Here is a 19,062-nt window from a genome sequence, read left to right as displayed (position 1 = left end):
ATTTGTTTACCCTTCATAACTCATTTGTGTGTTCTTGATATTCTGTGTAATTGCTGATTGTGCTAAGGGGTTTCCGGAGGTTCAGAGGGCTATGGGATGTGATAAATGTTGCACAAAAGAGGTCAGAAGACATGGTAGTGTTATGGGTCCAATGTTCAGCACTGAAAGAAGGATCCATTTAGCAGACTGACCGCATATTGGAGTGACAATCCTGTTCTTTGGGGAAGATTTTTCAGAGTTGTACTGTAATACACTGTGGGACTTGGTGCAGAAAATATATTAAAAGTATAAGAGCATTTGCCAAAATGAAACCACATCCACGGATGCTGTATGAGTGTTACATTATAATAAGAAAGTTATCTACTGCTTTATATAAAGCAGTATATACTAAAGTTATATACTGCTCTATATGCTTCAGAGCAGCAGCAGCAGCAGGGGTGGTTCCCCTGTTGGGCTTTGCTGGAAGCTGCAGCATTCACCCAGCTGAGACAGGGGCAGAGAGGAGAGGCCCCAGCTCACTGAAGCAGATGAAGGTAGGAGGCAGCAGAGAGGAGGGGTAAAGGCCGTTGCTCACTGTTGAGACTAAGAGTGTGGTGGAAAGGCCTTCGATGTGAGGGGGAGCTCCTCCTGTCCTCTGGAAACACTTTTGATCGAATGCACTGCATGGGACAAGTTTGAAAGAAACCCTTTATTAGTAAAAATGTTTTCTTGGGAGAGACATCCTTCTGGATCTTGTCCAGGCACAGCAGGAGCAGCAGTGACACCAGCACAGGTGAGTTCTTCATTCTCTTCTCCTTGTGCCCCACAAGGAGATGCTGCTTGAGAAGGGCCGGGCCAGGAAAGCATCTGCTGCGCTGGTCCCTCCACTCGGCTTCCTTGGCTGTGTCCTTCAGAAGAGCAGGACAGTGCAGATACTGAAAAGTGGAAGGGAAGGGAGGGTTTGCTGCAGCTCAGGAGAAGGCAGTGGGGCAGGCAGGTGTGCCTGGGGACTGGCCACTTCTGTGTCATCCAGCCTCTTCCTGACTGAGCTGCATGAGGTGTGCAGGAGCGGGGCAGCCTTCAAATCCCTGCTGAGGGGAACCCCTCAGGGGATAAGGCCACAGGATCTGTGCTGAGCTGAACCATGAGCAGGAGGGTTCCCTGTGCTGAATGTGGGTTCTTCCCTCTGGGCTAGGGCAGGTCTTGCCACCACTCAGCTGTGAGGCCCTGCTTGCTCAAAAGGCTCAGGTGCTCTTTGGGAAGCCAGTGTTGAGTGCTCTGCCTGTTTGAATTTTAGGAGGAGGTGTTGAGGTTTGCTGAACCTCACTCCTGCTGCTCAGGCTCTCACCTTTTTCCTGCATGTAGCAACTCAAGTCCCTCGTTCACTTTAGCGAATGGCAGCGTGTGCGTGATCAGCAAGTCTGAATTGAATTTCTTCTCCAAATAGCTGGAAACTAATTTGGGAACATATTCTCTCATCTTCCAGCTTAGAAACAGGAGAAAGCAGCTGCATGAATAATGGGAGAAAGGCTATTTTGGTAAGGTAGTGTTACTGTGAGGGTAAGAACTGAGTAACCAGTGCTGGTGCCAGACTCCTGTGAGAGATTTTCTGCTCTTTAGGATGAGTGGATTACTGTGTGAAACAGGTAGGGGTTTATTTGCATGTGTAATGCTCATGTTCAATACAGTGCTCCTCTTTAGTTGTCTTTTACTTGAAAACCTTCTTTTACTATGACTTGTCAACTACCATGAAAGGGAAAGCTGAAAAATTTAGACTGTATTCTCAAGTTTACTACCTCCGAGCACAGTCCCCTTCCAGGTACACCCAGTCAGCAGAAGCGTGGGATCGATGGAAATCTCTGAACCAGAATCCAGTTCCCCAGCCATCTCACAGATGCCAGTGCTCGTATTGCGGGAAGCCAAGGCAGCAATCTGATGGGACAGGCAGGAGAATTAGAGAAAGCCCTGATGAGTTGTTCAGGGGAGTGCTGATTTTGTGCCATCTCTTGCTCCTCCCTGGTAATCTGAAAAGACACATTCCCCCTTGTGGAGCAGACCTGGGGAGCTTGTGGCCTCTTTTAAGATTTATATGCTGTTTTATCTCCAAGCAAACAGCCTGCCTTTCTGCATCTAGCAGTGGAGGCAGCAGGTGAGAAACTTCCCATGGGGATGAATTTTGCCCTGAGAGGGGCCTGTGATGATCTGGCAGGGAGGACAGGTGCTGAAGTGCCACCTACCATGGTGTCCACATCCCCAATGGCCTCAAAGGAGTAGTCCACACCCTGCCCGGTCATCTCAGTGAGCACCTCCTGGATGGGCTTTGTCGGAGTCCATGTTTCCATGGATCCTCCACAGAGAGTGAAAAGTACAGAGATAGAATTAAAGCTTTTAGAAAAATTAGAATATATAAAAGCTTTAAATGCACAAAGTAGAAATCTAACCCTTAGCTTTAAGCTTTACATGCCCTAAGTCCTAGTTCAGTGTAGAAGGACACAGCTTCAGGCCTAGTGATAGAGTACAGACATAACAAAAATAGAGTAGGGTACTGTTTATAATTTTTAGTATGAGTTTTATGTACAACAAGGTAGAACCTTATGCTAGTAAGATAGAGTTTTACGTTAATAGATATGCTTTGTGCGTAGGTTTTGACGCTGATTTTCGTAGTTTTACGAACTTTAGAATTGTACCTAGATTGGTTAGTGTGTAGATAAAAGATATGAATATGCATTTTGCAATTTGGGATAAAAAGCCTCAGGGTTGGAGGTGGAAGCATCGATTGATTGATCAATCCGATCTATCAATCCAACCTCCACCTCCTGCAGCCTGAGGAAGGAGCCTTGCCAGGGAGCCGAATGGGATTCTAAAGGTATCATCTAAAGGTAGCCTGGCATCTGGGCCCTGGGGTCCCGTCCCTTCCTCCTGCGAGGGTTCGGGACCCCAGGGATCCTCCCTGGCCCCTGCGATCCCGTCCCTTCCCTTTTTTCCCTGTGGCGTTTGCCCCGGGACTCTGTTCGGGGCTGCTGGGGAGTCTGCGAGGGTTTCTGTCTCTGCAACCGGGAACTGCAAGGGTTTGGGACCCCGGGACCCTTCCTTGTCCCTGTGGCCCTGCTTTCGGGAACTCTGCCAAGTTGGGGACCCCTCCACTGCCACTGTGATCCCCGTGGCCGGGACCCCGGTCTGGGATCTGTGATCTTGTGTTCCCTTTCTGTTATTGTGACCCCACGGTTGGAAAATCCTGCTTGGGGTCAGATGGGAGGCTGATTTACCTAGAGGCTGTAATGTCAGATATGTGCTTTACTTATAGTCTTACTAGTTCTGCTTGTTAGGAATTCTGTGCTTTGTTTGCTGTTTCATTAGAACTCTGTGTGTTAAGATTTCTATGCTTTAGTTATTGTCTTGTTTAGACTTTGTTTGCCTAGGTTTGTAATTGGTTGTAGAATAAGGCCGCTCTTAGAACTCTCGTGCCTTCAGATATGTGCTTTTGTATAAATAAACTACTTTATTTAGATACTAAGATGTGGTAAGATCTTTAGAGACTTTATACCCGTATCCAGCCTAGGCAGGCTTCTTGAAGTCTCCAGGGTTGATGCAGTTGGTGGCTCCCAGCTACTTGGCCTTGGCAAACTTGTCCTTGTTGATGTCTGTAGGAGAGTTGTGGGAGTTCAAGAGAGATCTCTGGAGTCTGGGCAGCTCTTGAAACAAGCAGTTTATTGCATAGGGTTGTGGGTACAAGAGCTCTGCTTAAAGCTGCCAGCCACAGCTAGAAGCGTGCCCAAGAAAAGGAGAGCAAGAACAGGAGAGAGAGAGAGAGAGAGAAGGACAGCAGAGGCCTAAGTTCTTGTTACATTACATCTCTTTTTGTTTTGAATATGCTAATTTACAATCATCCAACCAGTAAAAGACACAAATCTTATAGAATTTACATACAGCCTATAAGACTTACTACATTACCATATTGTGTTACATTTTAAACCCTAAAAGCTACTTTCTAGACCCCTTTTTTCTTCCCTGCCACATAGGCAGGGCCTCCCCAACCTTTGGACCCTTGGCATCCCTTTATTTGCCAAGGGTATTGTTTAGTCAAGAGGGATTCTTCTTCAGCCGGCTAAACCATTGTTTTCCGGTTGTTCAGTAACTAATGGCTTGGCATCTTACATTTCCAAGTTCGCCTTCATTTCTACTTTGCTTATAGGTTTCATATTCTCAATATATTTTGCCAAGCAATCATATTTATAAGGCTTTCCTGTTTCATCCTTCCCAACAGATGTCCACGGCAATGATGTGGGAAGCTCCAGCTGCCTTGCAGCCCATGACAACAGAGAGGCCAACTCCTCCAAGGCCAAAGATGGCACAGGTGGAGCCTGGTTTTACCTGAACAAATGGGACCCTGTGAGTCTCCAGTGGGAAGAGGAGGAAGAGGGGGAAGTTTCTTTTGCACAGGATTGATGAGGTTGTGAGGGTGGCCATGGGGTGCTAAACATGCCTAAATACCAACCTTGGCTGTTTTGATGGCAGCCCCATAGCCTGTGGAAAACTCACAGCCGAACAAGCAGACTTTGTCCAGAGGTGCCATGGCATCTGTCTTAGCAATGGTGTACTCTGGGACCACGGTGTATTCTGCAAAGGTGCTGACCCACAGGAAGTGGTGGATCTGCTTCCTTTTGCAAGAGAAGCGACTGGTCTTGTCCAGCAGCAGGTTTTGTGGTTCAGAGAGACTGTGGGTATGTACAAACATTTGTATTTGATTGACTAAGGCACTGATGGGAGCATCAGACTTGTCATAAAGTCAATCCCATGTAGGTGTAGGGGAAGGCAAACAAACTTACTGGCACTTCTGACAGCAGTTGGATTCAGAATTCTGGCAGAAGCTGCATTCCCCACTCTGAGGGATGCAAAGGGGGATCACTGTCTCCTGCAACAAAGTGGATCTCTGTTAGGTGTTTTGCTCTGCAGGCCCTGAAGGCATTGCCTGTTGAATCACCTCTCCTGAGCTTTCTGAGGGCAGAAACCTACCATGAACCTTCTGCTTTCCCTGTAAGGATGAATGATCCAGGCCCCACTCATCCACATGAGGAACAGATTGGGAAAGTGGACATGAGAGTCCAGTGCAATGAGTGTGCACTCAGGTGTTTAACCACTGACTCAGGAGCAGGGGGAAGTTTCTGAGCTCTTGGCAGAGCTTTGAGGCCTGAACCCTGGGCGTGCATTTGAGTGTGTGTTGGTTACCTGGTTTCACAGAGGTCACTCCTTCTCCAATGCTTTCCACAATCCCAGCTCCTTCGTGGCCTGGTATAACTGGGAGTTCCACATTAGGCAAGGAACCTTTCAAAATGTGATCATCTGTGTGACAGATGCCTGTGGCCACAATCTGTTTGGAGAGGAAAGAGTAAATGGTGATTTCTAGAAATAGTCCAGCCTCTGCTTATCTGAGTTTGCAGAAGGATTTTCCAGAGAACATCTCTGGGCAGTTAAGGCCCATGGGTGGACATAGATAATTTGGTTATATCCAAGGTACAGCCACAAGAAGAGCAACTCCTGCAAGGGAGAAAAAATTATTGAAATGTGTTTTTACCTTGATCTGGACTTCCCCTGCCTTTGGAGGTGTAACTTCCACCTCCTCAGCAGAGTGTTTTGCCCAGGGCACAGGCAACAGCAGCTCTGCACCTGATAACCTGCAAGCAACGGAGAGGATTACATTGCAAGGAAAGGTTCGCCTTTGACAAAAGGCCAGGACAGTTGTCCTACAATCACCAAAGTCAGAGCTGCACATGTGTCTCTGCACACTGTACCACACACTTCTAGAGCTACACAACTGTCCTGTGCTGTTTTCTGGGGGTTGCTGGTTGGGTGGGATGTAGTGGGAGAGCAGAAACATAGGAATACTCAGCTGTATGTGGAGCCAAACAATATTCACTAAACACTAACTTCATGTGTGTAACAGTGTGTCTTTTTCAGAGTGTAGCTACAGCCTAATTAGATCTCAGTCAGCCTCTCCAGTGGGGAAACTGCTTGAGAAGAATTCAGGCAAAGCAATCAAGCCCACAAATCCACACACGTTACAGGCTAGCTCAAGCAAGGAGAGGCAGAAGGCCCTCAGCCACCAGATCAGTTCCAGCGAGGTTTATTCCAGGCCGAAGGGAATCCAGGGGCCAAAAAGGGGGGATTATGTGATTTTTCTCAGTTATATAGTGTCTCAGGTTCATGGGTGGTACAGGGGGGCAGGGCAGCAGGCAAGTGACCATAGGGAAGACAGAAACTGGACACCAGGCTCCACAGCCAATGGGAGACCAGGGAAAGGGGACACCATGGGGGAGTGATGGACATTGGGAAACCCAGGGAGCAGATTGCACAATGTTTGCAAGGAACCATGGGGGAAAAGCCTTTGTTACACCTGGAAAGGGTATCTTTAATCTTCGCTTTTCCAGGGCAAGGTAGTTGGGAATTCCTTTAAGGGCACAAGGGACTCCACACATGTGAAGTGTGAAATGCAAAATGAAGTGACTGGTTCATCTGGTGTATGGTGCAGATGTGACAGCAACATGAGCGCTTCTGCGGCTTAAGACAGGCAGGACGGAACTTGTAGTTTCAGTGGGCTGAAGGTATCTAAAAAGAGGTTACAAAACAGTCCCAGCCTGGCTGGCAACTGGATAATTTCTGTCCTTGCCAAAAGGATGATTTTTGTATGACATCACTCAAACCCTTTCCCAATCAAATCAAAGCAGTTTGGCATCAGCAAAATGGAGCTTGCAGCTTGAAAAGGGTATTGCCATGGACCAGGCTGAATGCAGGAGATGAGTGGCTGAAGAGAGCACCACTGAAGAACTACATTTGCTGCCAGAGCAAGAGCACAGAGTGGGATTGAGCAGGAGGGTCTTTCAAAGCAGCACAATTCCATATTTCGTTTCCTGAGCAGCTGGGCAGGACAGAGGGGGAATGCACTACCTAATGCAGGTATGGACACGTGCAGTTGTCCGAAAGCAGAATCTGGTGAAATTCACAGGGGTTTGGAAGAGGTGAGAGAGTGAGGTCAGAGGAAAGAGGGCACACAGAGTGGTGTGCAGGCTGAGGCTTTTGCCAAGAGCACCTCGGGAAGAAGGATGGGAAATGCGATGTCCTTACTTTTCCTGCAGTGGCCATGTGGTCTTAGCAGAGCTGTGTCTGTTGCTCTCGCAGGCAGGAAGTAAGCTGCTGCCTTGGTGTGTTGCAGAACCCCAAGGCGTGGAGCGGGAGCAGTCCCCTTGCAGCACCGTCTCTGGAGAGCACTGGTTAATCTGTGTCGGATGCTGGATGCTGAGGAGCTCAGGGAGTGCTGAGATGGACAGGGGCAGAAGTCCTCTAGGGAGGGTTTTATCAGTGACTCTTCCCTTGGGTTGTTCCCTGCCCTCCCTGCCTGAAAAGAACAGAGTGCTCAGAAAGACTTTTTTTTCCCTTCAATTGCTTCTGGCAGGTGTGGAGGGAGGAGATCTGCAGCACTGCTGGGGCTTCCTTGGCATCCCCTTTTTGCTGGGTTGGAGCGTTTGATCTGGTGGCCATTCACACCAAGATATTTGCAAAGAGGTTAAAAATTTTAAAAAACAAACAAACAAGGCAGGGAAACAATGGTGTGGTGGACAAACTCATATCACTTTCTAGGCTGAAGCTTTAATATCTGTGGTATTGCAGCTATTTTCACCAGAGCAGTAAGAGGAGAGTCTGACAAGAAAAGATTTTTTTTCCAAGGACACATTTGCATCACTCCTGTGTAACCAGGTTTGTGGGTTCACACCCCCTTGGGCTCTTCATGTTCCCCCAGAGCTGTTTTCTGCTGAGGCATTGGAGAAGGTGATGTATGGGGGAAACAGGATGAGCAAGAGCTTGTTGGAGGACCAGGCTAAGATGAACACCATGTGTGTTTGGGAACTGCTTTTGTTTGGGAAGACGTCAGCCCCATGTTTATGTGTTCAGCAGACTCCCCACAGAGGTTTGTGTTGGTGCTTGCTACTGAATGTCCCAACCCTGTTTCATGGGCTGAGGGGGAAGGTTGGTAGCAGCTGCAGGACTCAGAGTTGGCAGGCCAAGGCCCCAGCTCTCAAGTTCCCTGAACCCATCTCCAGCTTCAGGGATGCAGCCCAACTGCTCTATCCTGCCTCAGAAGCTGTCTGAGCTCTTTCACAGAGCATGGCAGCCGTGTGTTGTGACAGTGGTCCCAGCCACATGGAAGTACTCCTTAGCATTCAGCTCCCCAGCCCTGCTGGTCAACCCAACCTCTAGGTGATGACATGCTCCTGTCTTGGAGGTGAGCAGCTGGCTCTAGAGCAGACATGCACTTGTAGATAATATTTATCTGTATTTCAGGGATGTTTAGCATTTTTTCCCAAGAAATTTCTACTTTTTCATACATTTGTTTGCACACCTCTGGTAGCCTCAATCAGAACATGAATGATGATGATGATGATGTATAAATTCCGAGGAGTGAGGCGTTTTAGACTGAAGTTTTAAAGATTTTTGGTATTCAGCCTGGTCAACCTGCTCCATTAAAAAGAAATAAATCTTTAATGACTTTCAATATGATTTATGTATCCTGTTAGAGAATTTTTTTTTCACTTGTCCAGAGCAATTTTTTTTCACTTGTCCAAAGATGTGATAACCCCTGAACAAAATATGGGATTGTTGTTTCTCAGGTATGTGTGTAGCACAGTTGTTTTTATTACAGGGATCTGTGGTCTCCATCTGATAACCTGGAAGCATTGGAGGGAATTACGTTGTGTGGGAATGATCATTTGGCTTTGATGCACTGTCAGGGAGTGTGATTTTAAAATCATGTGAAAATAGAGCTGCACACTGGAGCATGTGCCATTTCCTGGGGGAGTGTCTGGGTGGGTAGGATATGGTGGGAGAGCAGAAACATGGGAGTGCTAAGTTGTACACAAAGCCAAGTGATGTTAAGTTAAACACTGCCATAGTCAAAGGTCTGAGGAAATACCATTTGAGCTTTGTCTGGTAGTTAGTTTGTTTCTTGGGAAATTACTGGATTTTTCTTGTCTTTTGTGGATTGTTCGTGGTGTCATTATGTGCTAATGGACAGTTGGTGCTCTGATGGGGCATGTGGTCTCTACTTGCTCCGAGGAAAGCTCCTAAATGGAGGCTTACACAGAGCTGTGCATGAGCTGTCCAGAGCTCCTGGATGCCCCCCTGGAGTACCTAAGAGCCAGAGTGTCTTGGTTTGGAAAGACAGGTATCTGTCAGGGAAAACTGGAGTTTCCCTTGGAATGGAGAATGTAAAAACCCCCTCCCTCCAAATTTTTACAATTTTGCAATTAGGAGCTTTCAGGCAAAAATGTGGGAATAGGAATAACAGCTGGTAACCAGGAATATAAAAAAAATACAAATGCAGTAGTACAAAACAAACAAGCAAAGTCCTAGAAAACCCTGACAGTCAGAGATATGACCTGACACCCCATTGTAAGGGTGTTGGAAGCAGTCCAAATAAGTCTTCCTGGAGTAACAGATCTTGTTCTGTGAAGTAGAGATGATCCTGTAGAAAAAAGGGTCCAGTGCTGGAGATTGGGTCTGGTCTTCCTCCGAGAATTCAGTAGAAAACCGGCTATCTTGCTGTTTGGGATTGCAGGTTTTATGCCCGTGGAAAGGCTTTGGCTCCTCGCACTGAGTGGAGCATCTCACAATGGAATGAAGTAATGTTATCAGTCATGTGAGAGGCCTTAAATGGCCCATTCACAGGTGATGTCCCTCAGAGGAGGATGGGTGGAGGAAGAGATAAGAAGGCACTGCCTTATCTGGTGTTATCAGTTGTCCCATTAACAGAAGGCATCTGCCATCTTCCCCCCCCCTAGAGTTGCAAGAGATAAAGAACAATATCTCCCAACTGGTTTCAACAGATGAAAATAGAATACACATTTTTGGTTACATTTTTCAACCCAAGACAGAGTCATTAGGAAGCGCTGTCAGAAACCTTCTGTCCAAGGTATACAGTCACACAAATTCATCTTCAGTTGAGTGTTTACAAGGGTTTGCAGGACAAAATACTCTAGGAAAGTATGAACTTTTTGTTGTTTCCCCGTCAGAATACACTTCATTCCTCCATGTGAAGACAGATCTAGATGTCTGCCTTATAAAATGTCCCTAATAAGAATGATTTAATGGGTTTATTATTTTGGACTCCAGCAACTATCCTACTAAAGATACTAACATCTGGCATTTACTATGCTTGGCAGATGGCAGCCACAAAAATGGGCTTTGCAACATCTTGAAGAGGATAAAAATGAGATTTATTGTACTTTAGCTCTTTTACACTGAGGACTGAAGTTCAGCTCTCAGTTGTGTAAATTTAGTTTGTAGACGTGTTGAAGGATATTCATCTGTTAAACTGTAATCTCTTGTCTTGAAATCATTAAACTAGCTGGGCCACTCAAAGACTCTTTCTGCTGACACAAACAGTTAAGTCATCAGGAACACAGTCCCCTTGCTTCACAGGCTCTTCTACCTAGCTGCCATGCGTGTGAGTGCCTGTGAGCTCTGATAAGTCCATGCTGAAGATATGTCAATGTTGACCCTATTTGCCAAGATAGAAATAGCCTCTGTTCCTCTTCCCACATTGCAAATTCAGAAAACACTAAGATGCTTTATGTTTGAGTCGTTGCAAACTGTTACCAGTCACCTGTTTCTTCCCATTTATTCTGTATTCATACTTAAGAAATTAAGAAACCTCCCCTTTGTATAATGGAAGCAGAAAACAATACTTCATGCACATTCTTATTTCTTCTCACTGCTTCCCAAACGTGAGAGGCACTTGTATAAATTGGCCAAAGGTCTAAAACCATCCTGATCAACAACTAAAACAACCCCAAGAAAGAGGCATAAAGGTAAAAAAACCCCAAGATACCAAATACAAACCACAACTCAGAATAACTCACCAGTTTTACATAAAATGTTTGGGACTGTAATCTGGTAAAATAGTGAGTGGTGAGACATTCTCCAGTATCTAAGTCTATGATTTACTTAAATTAATAATTCAAACACATGGTCACCATAAATTTTAATTTCTGCTTTATCATTCCTTGCTTATTAGACACTGGAATGATACAGTCATTCAGGATGAATACAGAGTTCTAATCTCCAGTTTTACTATGCTGAACTGCATGTACAAATTTCTTAAACTTGCAGTGTTATGGAAGCATAAAGAAACAGTTTCCTTCCTTTTTATTTTATTAACAGATTGCATATTATAAGTGTCATGGGTTGACATTAGACAAAACGCCAATGCACCCATGAGGGTATATTTTACCTAATGAACTCCTGTGAGATGTGGTCAAGAACAGAGCAGAGCAGGCCTAATACTTGAAACAGACAGACAGTTTATTATACTACAGAACAATGGACAATAGACAAGGAAAGAAAAACCCAGCCACCCAAAAGCAGAAGAGAAAACCTCCCAAAAACACTGCTTCTCCTCCCCCCAATTCCATTCCATACATGCTCACTCAGTTGACTCCAGCACATTACCTTCATCTACTTGCTTAATCCCTCAACAACCCTGGGTTCCTAATCCAAATCATCATCCTTTAAAATTCAGACAATCCACATTCCATCCAGGACGAGAGGAGTCTCTCTCGCACCACAGACCCCCCCCCCCCCACAGGAAACACAGGTCCACCATCCCGTGTTCCCACGTCACCCATGGCACTGCCTGGAAGGGTCTGCCAGGGTGACACCCTCCTTTCCATGTCCGGCACTCTCACTGCCGTCCATGGACCTGCACTGCAACAGGGCTCTTTTTAAGGATGTTTTGGCCAAGTACCAAAAACCAGCCATCCTCTCATTTTGGGACTCAGGTCCCCCCCCATTTACCCCTGGGGCCGGGGGCTCCAAGAAGCAGGCCAGAACGTCTCTGGGTTTGAGCCAAAAACATCCACCCAAACACAGTCTTATTTATAGTCAGGAGGGTCCAGGGTCCGTCTATGGCTATCATTATGCAAGAAAAATCCAGCCTCATAAGCCACTCCTCTTCATTCCGGCAATCGAAGGGGCTTCTTTCCATCTCACATTACCCTCTCGGTCCCAGGCTGTCCTCTCTCTTCTAAAACCACCAACTATGAGAATTCAGCGTCCAGGGATAACTCTCTTCTGCCTTAGAAAGAGTTAAAAGCTTTATCTCCCACCACCAAGGTCAGGCACAGGCGATCGCAGACACTGCAGTTCTCACAAGCAGCTCCAACTCGGCACCTTCTCTCTGTGGGGGGAGGAGAGAGACGGGACCGGGGGGGGGGAAAGGGGGGGGAACGGGATGGGACAGGGAGGGGGACGGAAGGCACCTCCAAAGTTCTCCCTCCACCCCTCCATTCTAGATGGAAGCTGGACCAGCTCCACTCCAGCTCCCTCTGTTCCCCACCCCGAGGCCCACCTTGCTCAGCCAGGCCCACCTTGCTCCCCTCCCCCACCCGGCCTACCCAGGCCCAGGCAGGGGAGAGGAGAAGACGCTCCCTCTCCGAAAGCAGAGCAGGAAAGAGGGAGTCCTGCTGGGAAATCCGGCTTTTAACCCCTCGTGTCCTCAGAGGCGTGTCCACCCTCTTAGTGGCCAGCAAAGGTGCCAATAGTCAAATCTAAAGACTGATTGGTTTGACCACTACTTCCAAAAAAAACTCACTTCCCTTCAAACCACGACAATAAGTAATTTAAAAAATCCAACAGGTGTTTTTATAACACCTGTGACAGAAGCAAGTCCTATAATTCATAACTGGCTATAAAAAAAAATTGCAGCACAATATAAAGAATTTAAAACAAGAATGAAGAGATAGAGGTAGAAGGAAAAAGATGGTTTCATTTATAAATTCTCCGCTTCAAATGTGGAGTTTGAGCTTGATTCTTTTATTAATGGGTAGTGGGAGATCTTTCAGGAACGTCTTGGTTTGCATTCCATGTAAGTTGTATTGGAGGATGGTGAAGTTCATACTGGTGCTGAGCCATCTGCTGCTTAACGTACGGGAATCCTAAAATGTCAGGACACTGCAGATGCTGCAATACAAAATGACAAGTTAATGACTAGAAAATCCCCATGGCTGACATCAGCAGAACACTGCTGTTTTCTCTGATAATCTGTGCTGTTTCTGTCAAACAGGTACTTCCTCCCTGCCTGCCCCCGCCCCAGTTTGCAGCAAAATGACAAAGCAGATGTCCAAACTTTGCTGCAGATGTAGAGAACAAAAATGCACAGAACACTGCAAAGCCTTCACTGATGAAGTCCAGGGCTCCTGGTAATTAATTACCAGCTACAGCCTGAGAAGTTCCTCAGAGAGAGGCTTAGACACATCTTTCCAATTACAGGGTAACTGGTACAGCTTATTCTGCACTGAAACACCGAAGTAGTATACTCCATAAAAATGATCAGCTGCAACATGCCTCCATCTTCAGGCTGACTATCAGTATCATAGCAAAGCTGCTGGCATCTCTGTCCTCACCACTTTCCCATTTGTTATACTAAAAACTAAAACTAACATTTATAGTCTATGTAAAATAAGGACAATCAAAAATGAAGTGTGTGCTGCATCATTAGAACCTGAGAACAAACCTCAGGGGCTGAAATTCTTCTGTTACTTGATTTTTATATTCAGAGTGAGTAACATCTAAAATAACTGCTAGCAAATAACAATGTAAAGAAAACACAAATGTAATTCCCCAGACTCTGTAAGTTATAAACTTCTAGAACTTTCAAAAAATGTAGTCCCCACACATACTAAGATATACAAATGTTTTTCCTACTTCTGCCAAGGACAATTTTCAATTCCCATGGTGAATCTTGTCAAATGTCTTGGTCAAAAAATATTTCCAATTTCAATACCCTGTGAAAACAGTCTGAGCTGAACTTTCACAATATTTGAGGCACAAGAGCTAAATTCTGAGTTTGCAATGTATATATATGCCAAGTACTTTCCTTTTTTAAAAGCTCTGAAGTTCAAGGTAAAGTACCCAGTGGCTTTAGGACCAATTGGACTGGGACTCTGTTCCCTAATTCACAAGAGGAATAGGCTATTTCTATTTCTGTGTTCCTGCTCCTCATCCTGAAATGTTTCTTGGAATATGATGTAGCTAACCCTTGGCACTCTACAGCTTGGCACTCCCATGCTCGCTTGGTTGTGTGCTTTTTTCCAATGGGTACTGGGAAGAGACTTCCTCAATTGTGTAGTCTTTTCTCCCTCTGCCACCCAGTGTCTCTGCTCAAACTAGAATCTGAAAATTCCTCTGCAAGGGCCCACTGCATTTCAAGAGCTGAAGGTTTGCTGGCTTTATTACTCCAGCTGCAACCCATGGGAACACACTGGGAGGGATTAAGGGGCATACTGGGCTGCCTTTCCCATTCTCAGCTGTGAAGTCAGACTTTGTCTTACCATACATCTCCTTTAGGTTATTTATACAGAACCTTTACAATGAAACAACGTTTACCTCTTTCCTGTCCTTAGAAGATAAAATCCTTCATTGATCTTTGTCCAAGGTAGTGTGTGGGTTATTAATGAATCCAGAACAAATGTTTTCTTCATGTAGTCAGCAACCAGTTTGGGAACTGCATCTTTACTCTTCCAACCTGAAAAAAACCCCACAGAAAAGGCATAATGAAATTAAATGCTTCTGAAAATACATAAAACCCAGGGCAGCTTAATTTTTTAGATAAACTTTCTGTAGCATAGTGTGAAAAATGTGAAATGATTAATTCATGTTCTTATAGTTAATGAAATATTATTGAAAACTATAAAACTGTATATATATGTGTGTTGTATGAAAATGTAAGTTTCAGGACACCCTGTAACATTTTGTTAAACCAAATTATGAAAAGGCAGGCGCCACCCCAGTAACTCACATTCAGAAATAGACAAAAGGTTTACGGGAAACCGACAGCCTCCTCGAGCACGGGGAGGAGACCCATCAAGATAAGGCGGCAGAACCATCAACGGTTCCAGACTACACCCTCTCCGATCATCAAGCATCATCATCCATATCTCGACCATTCATCAGCCATAAGGATCTATAGAAACTGGACATTAACATATGAACTGAGAGAAAGAACTCTTTCCAGCCTAGTCGGAGACACCCTTAGATTTGAATAGCTAGCCGGGAAACAAAGGGAAATATGGGGAAATATTGCCAAGGGCAGAATAAAGTGTATAAAAACTAAGCCCCGAACCAGGCAAATTTGTGAACTGTAGGGGAGGCAGCAGACGGCCAGGTTCTGTGTCTCACGGTTCACCCTTGGCATTTTCCTGGGAAAAAGACTGTCAAGTATCTCCGCTGTTGGTAGGTTTACCGAAATTCTGTAATTCGATCTTTTGATTAATAAATCAAAATTATTTAATTGGAATATCGTATTAGCATTTATAACAAGAGTAATACAATGAAATGTGGCAGCATGACTTTACCTTTGTAACACAGGGTGCCAGCAGGAAACATGGGACAAAGCACAGCTATTCCACCTATGACAAACCCAGCAGAAGACCAGTACAAATGTCAGTCTTTACAGAATCCAAACTTTCCCCCACATTAAATACAATTTACACTTAATCACATTTCACACAAAAGCCAGAGTGCTGACATCCATGTTGGTGAGTTGAAATTTGATTGTCTGCTCAACATTGGGGAGTGGGTGGTGGATGTGTCTCTCTTTTCTTACAAGGACTTTTATGAAAAAGTTTCCCGGTCGGGAGGGGTTGGGCTGCCCCTGTCCTGGCCCCTAGGTGGGACGGTCTCCCCGTCCCCCGGGGGAAAGCGCAGAGCACGCATTGGCATGTTAAAAGAGCTCTGGGAGTGCAGCCCCTCCTCCTCCCAGTTTGTGCTGTCACCCAGCCTTTTGGAGGAATGGGGGTTTTTCCTGTTTGCGGAAAGCCCCATGGCTGGGGTGGGGCTGCTCTCCCTCGAAAGCGGCTGACCCCCCCTCCCGGCTAGAGGTAACCCCCACACCCTAGCAAGTTTGAAGACTGAGGGAAGCTGCCCCGAACGGAAAGGCAGCATTCTCCTACCTCATTAAAATGTGAAAAGGAGCGGCTCCGGCCTTGATTGCCCGGCCATTGTTCGCTGTAACTACCTCAGCAGGAATACCTCTGCTTCGACCAGGACAAATGCATATGCATTTGTATATGCAAATAAAACTGCCTCTGTGAATCCTGGGAGGGTTTTTTGGAGAAACTGCACCCCAAGACAAGAAGGTAGATGCGTCAGAGGAGAATTAGATAGTGCCCTGGCCGAGCAAGAAGTGTTCTTTTCAGGACCACTAGATAAAGCTGTCATAAATAGTAGGATGCCCTTCCAGAGGAACCTGATGTGTCTTTGCTATTTAATTCAGGTGTCTTTTGAATACATGGGAGGAACTGGTTACGAGTGAGAAAACCTGTTGTTGGAAACAAGTTTTCTGTGGCCTTTGTGTTCAGTGAGCTAGGACTAGCTGAGTGTGGGACTGCTGAGAGAGCTCCAAAAAGAGAAAGAATGGGAAGGGATTGCTGGCAGCTGACCAGGGGATAAGCTGGGGTCTGACCTCTGTGGAAATCAGCTGAGTATAAGCCCTGATGTCCTTTACAATCTTGACTCTCCATTTCTCCCTTTTTCTATTCCTCTCATTTTCCTTTTTTGCACTTGCTCTTTTTCTCCCTTCCCTCTGTCCTCTCTGCCTCTTTATGATTTTCTTTTTTTTTCCCTTTATTTTCTTTTATCTCCTCTTATCTCTCTCCTTATCTTTTTTCCTCCTCTTTATTTTTATCCATCCTCCTCCCTCCCCCTCATTTTCTTTTTCTCTTTGGCTTCTCTCTCCTTTTTCTCATTTTCCCCTCTTCTTTCCCCCCTCTTTTTCTCTATTTTCCATCTTTTTTGTCTTCCTTTGTCTCTTTGCTTTCTTCCCCCTCCCTCCATCCCTCTCTTCCTATTTTTTCCTTCCTTCTCTTGCCATTCACTAACAGTTCCCATAATTCCTTTTCAACTTCTTGGTCAGCAAAATAGCCATCAATAGTGCATCTAATGAGACAGTTTAAGCAATTAATTTCATATATCCTGTTTCATTCCAGATGATTTACAAGTTTCCCAAGCCCGTTAAATCACATCTTTCCAAGTCATTACCTCCAAACATGGAGCCTTTCCAGCTGCAACCAGTGAAGAGGAGCATGGGATCAAAAGTGATCTTTTGTGCTGCAGAGGGCACTCCCACAATCACACTGACTGTAGTTATACCGGCAACAGGCCAAGGCTGCAGTCTGCAGTAGAAACAGAGGGACACCCAGAGTCAGGCAAGATTTGTCCTTGGGGCACAGAAGTTTGAACTCCAACTCCTCCTCTCAGGGCTATGCTTGCAATTAATTTTTTGTAACTGAAACCATATAAAAATTGTCCATTGTATCTGCTCACACCACTGTATCTGCTCTCACTGGTAAAGTATATCCTAGCCCATTTTGTCTAAACTATTAGTGATAAGCAATTTTTGGAGAGTAGATAATAGGCTGTGTGAAATGTAGCCAACCTGGTTTGCCCAGGTGCCCTAGGGTGACGTTATGATGTTTGTATCCCCAATCATCTGTTTGGTTTGTGCTGGATATTGCATTCTGTACCTTTAAGATTGGGTCTGGGAGTGGGGGGGGGAGGGGAGAAGGGCGCAGTTTGTTTTCAGAGACTGTACTCCCTCTTCTACATCCTGGCCTGGAGTGTTGTCTGCAACATGTACAGTGGCGGCGGGAACGGAGATATTTTTTTTTCTTTCCTTCTTTGTTAGTTAGTTTAGCTATCTGAGGCAGAAAAGCTTCGCTGGACTGTTTTTCTCTGCTTTTCCTGGAACTGTTCGAACCTGCTCTGGACTGAGGACCCGGGGGAGCGCCAGGGGTTTGCACCTGGGACCCACTGGGGCCTACCCTGCGCAGCAGCTTTTCCCAGTGCCAGAGGGACTGAGAACAGACTAACCACCTACAGGAGAGACTTTTTCTGAATTTGTCATCTGGTATTGTTCAATTTATTGTGCTGGGGAGTGCTCTGCCTGTCAATAAACAGGTTTTTTTCCACTTCTCTCAGAGGAAGTCTTTCCCGAACCGGTTGGGGGAGGGGCCACGTGGGTTTGCTTTCTGGGGTGGGGCGAGAGGGCCCCTTTGGAGGTTTTCTCCCAAATTTGCCCTACACCAGGGCACTACAGTGAAGTTCCCTTTCCTAAATTTCTGAGCTTGCATCTATCTCTCCATCTCAGTGGCCGATAGCTGGACTTAACAGGTTTGAAGTTAGCTTGGTACTCTGCCAGTGGCTCCCAGCTCCTCCTCCTCGGTGCTTGGTGGCCTGGTGAAGAGAGTGCTAACAAGCTAATGCCTCATGTCACCCCATCTTTTGGTTGTGTACCATGGTGTCTGCACAGCCGATGACCTGGAAGGAGTAGTCCACACCCCCGCCAGTCATTTCCATCAACACTTTGTGGGTGGGCTTATTGAAATCTTTAGGGTTGATGCAGTCAGTGGCTCCCAGCTCCTTGGCCTTGGCAAACTTGTCGCTTTTGATGTCCACGGCAATGATGTGGGAAGCTCCAGCCACCTTGCAGCCTATGACAACAGAGAGGTCAACTCCTCCGAGGCCAAAGACGGCACAGGTGGAGCCTGGTTCCACTTATAATAACAACCACGTAAACACTGCATATTGTTACAGGCTAGGGAAGGTACCATGCATTTCTTCATTATCAACATGATTTCACTTAAGCCACTTCTTGCAATTTAGAGATTACCTGCTGAGAAGAAATTTCCACATGCATATCTGCTAGTGCAGTAGCCATTTGTACTGTTATAATGCTACATGTGACTAAGAGAAATTGTCCTTAAAATACGTTTCTGAGACCAGGTTTTCATTATTTCTCAGCTTCAGGTTTAGACACACCTTTTTTTTTAATGGTGCTTTATATTCCAGTGGTGTTAAAAACTGTAGTGTCACTCAGCTGGAGACAATGCCAGCTCTAAAACTCACATTCATATATTGCTACAATTGTGAATGTTGCCTATATAGGCCTCTATGTATTCCTAGAGTTCAGTTACAATTAAAAAATGAACTCTGTTGTAACGTTTTTCTAGGGGTGATAAAGCTATGAGGGAAAACAGT

The 19,062-nt window shown here is 45.6% G+C and overlaps 1 pseudogene; it reads right to left on the bottom strand.

Annotated features, from left to right (window-relative positions):
• Nucleotides 1-889: 889 nt before the first annotated feature.
• LOC134565050 (alcohol dehydrogenase 1-like) lies at nucleotides 890-7,116 on the bottom strand (annotated as a pseudogene).
• Between the last annotated feature and the right edge of the window lie 11,946 nt (nucleotides 7,117-19,062).

The sequence above is a fragment of the Prinia subflava genome, assembly GCF_021018805.1.
Source record: "Prinia subflava isolate CZ2003 ecotype Zambia chromosome W unlocalized genomic scaffold, Cam_Psub_1.2 scaffold_32_NEW, whole genome shotgun sequence".
NCBI classification, from domain to species: Eukaryota; Metazoa; Chordata; class Aves; order Passeriformes; family Cisticolidae; genus Prinia; species Prinia subflava.
The sequence above is the reverse complement of the archived record's forward strand: the minus strand, read 5'-3'. Positions and strand labels throughout refer to the sequence as shown.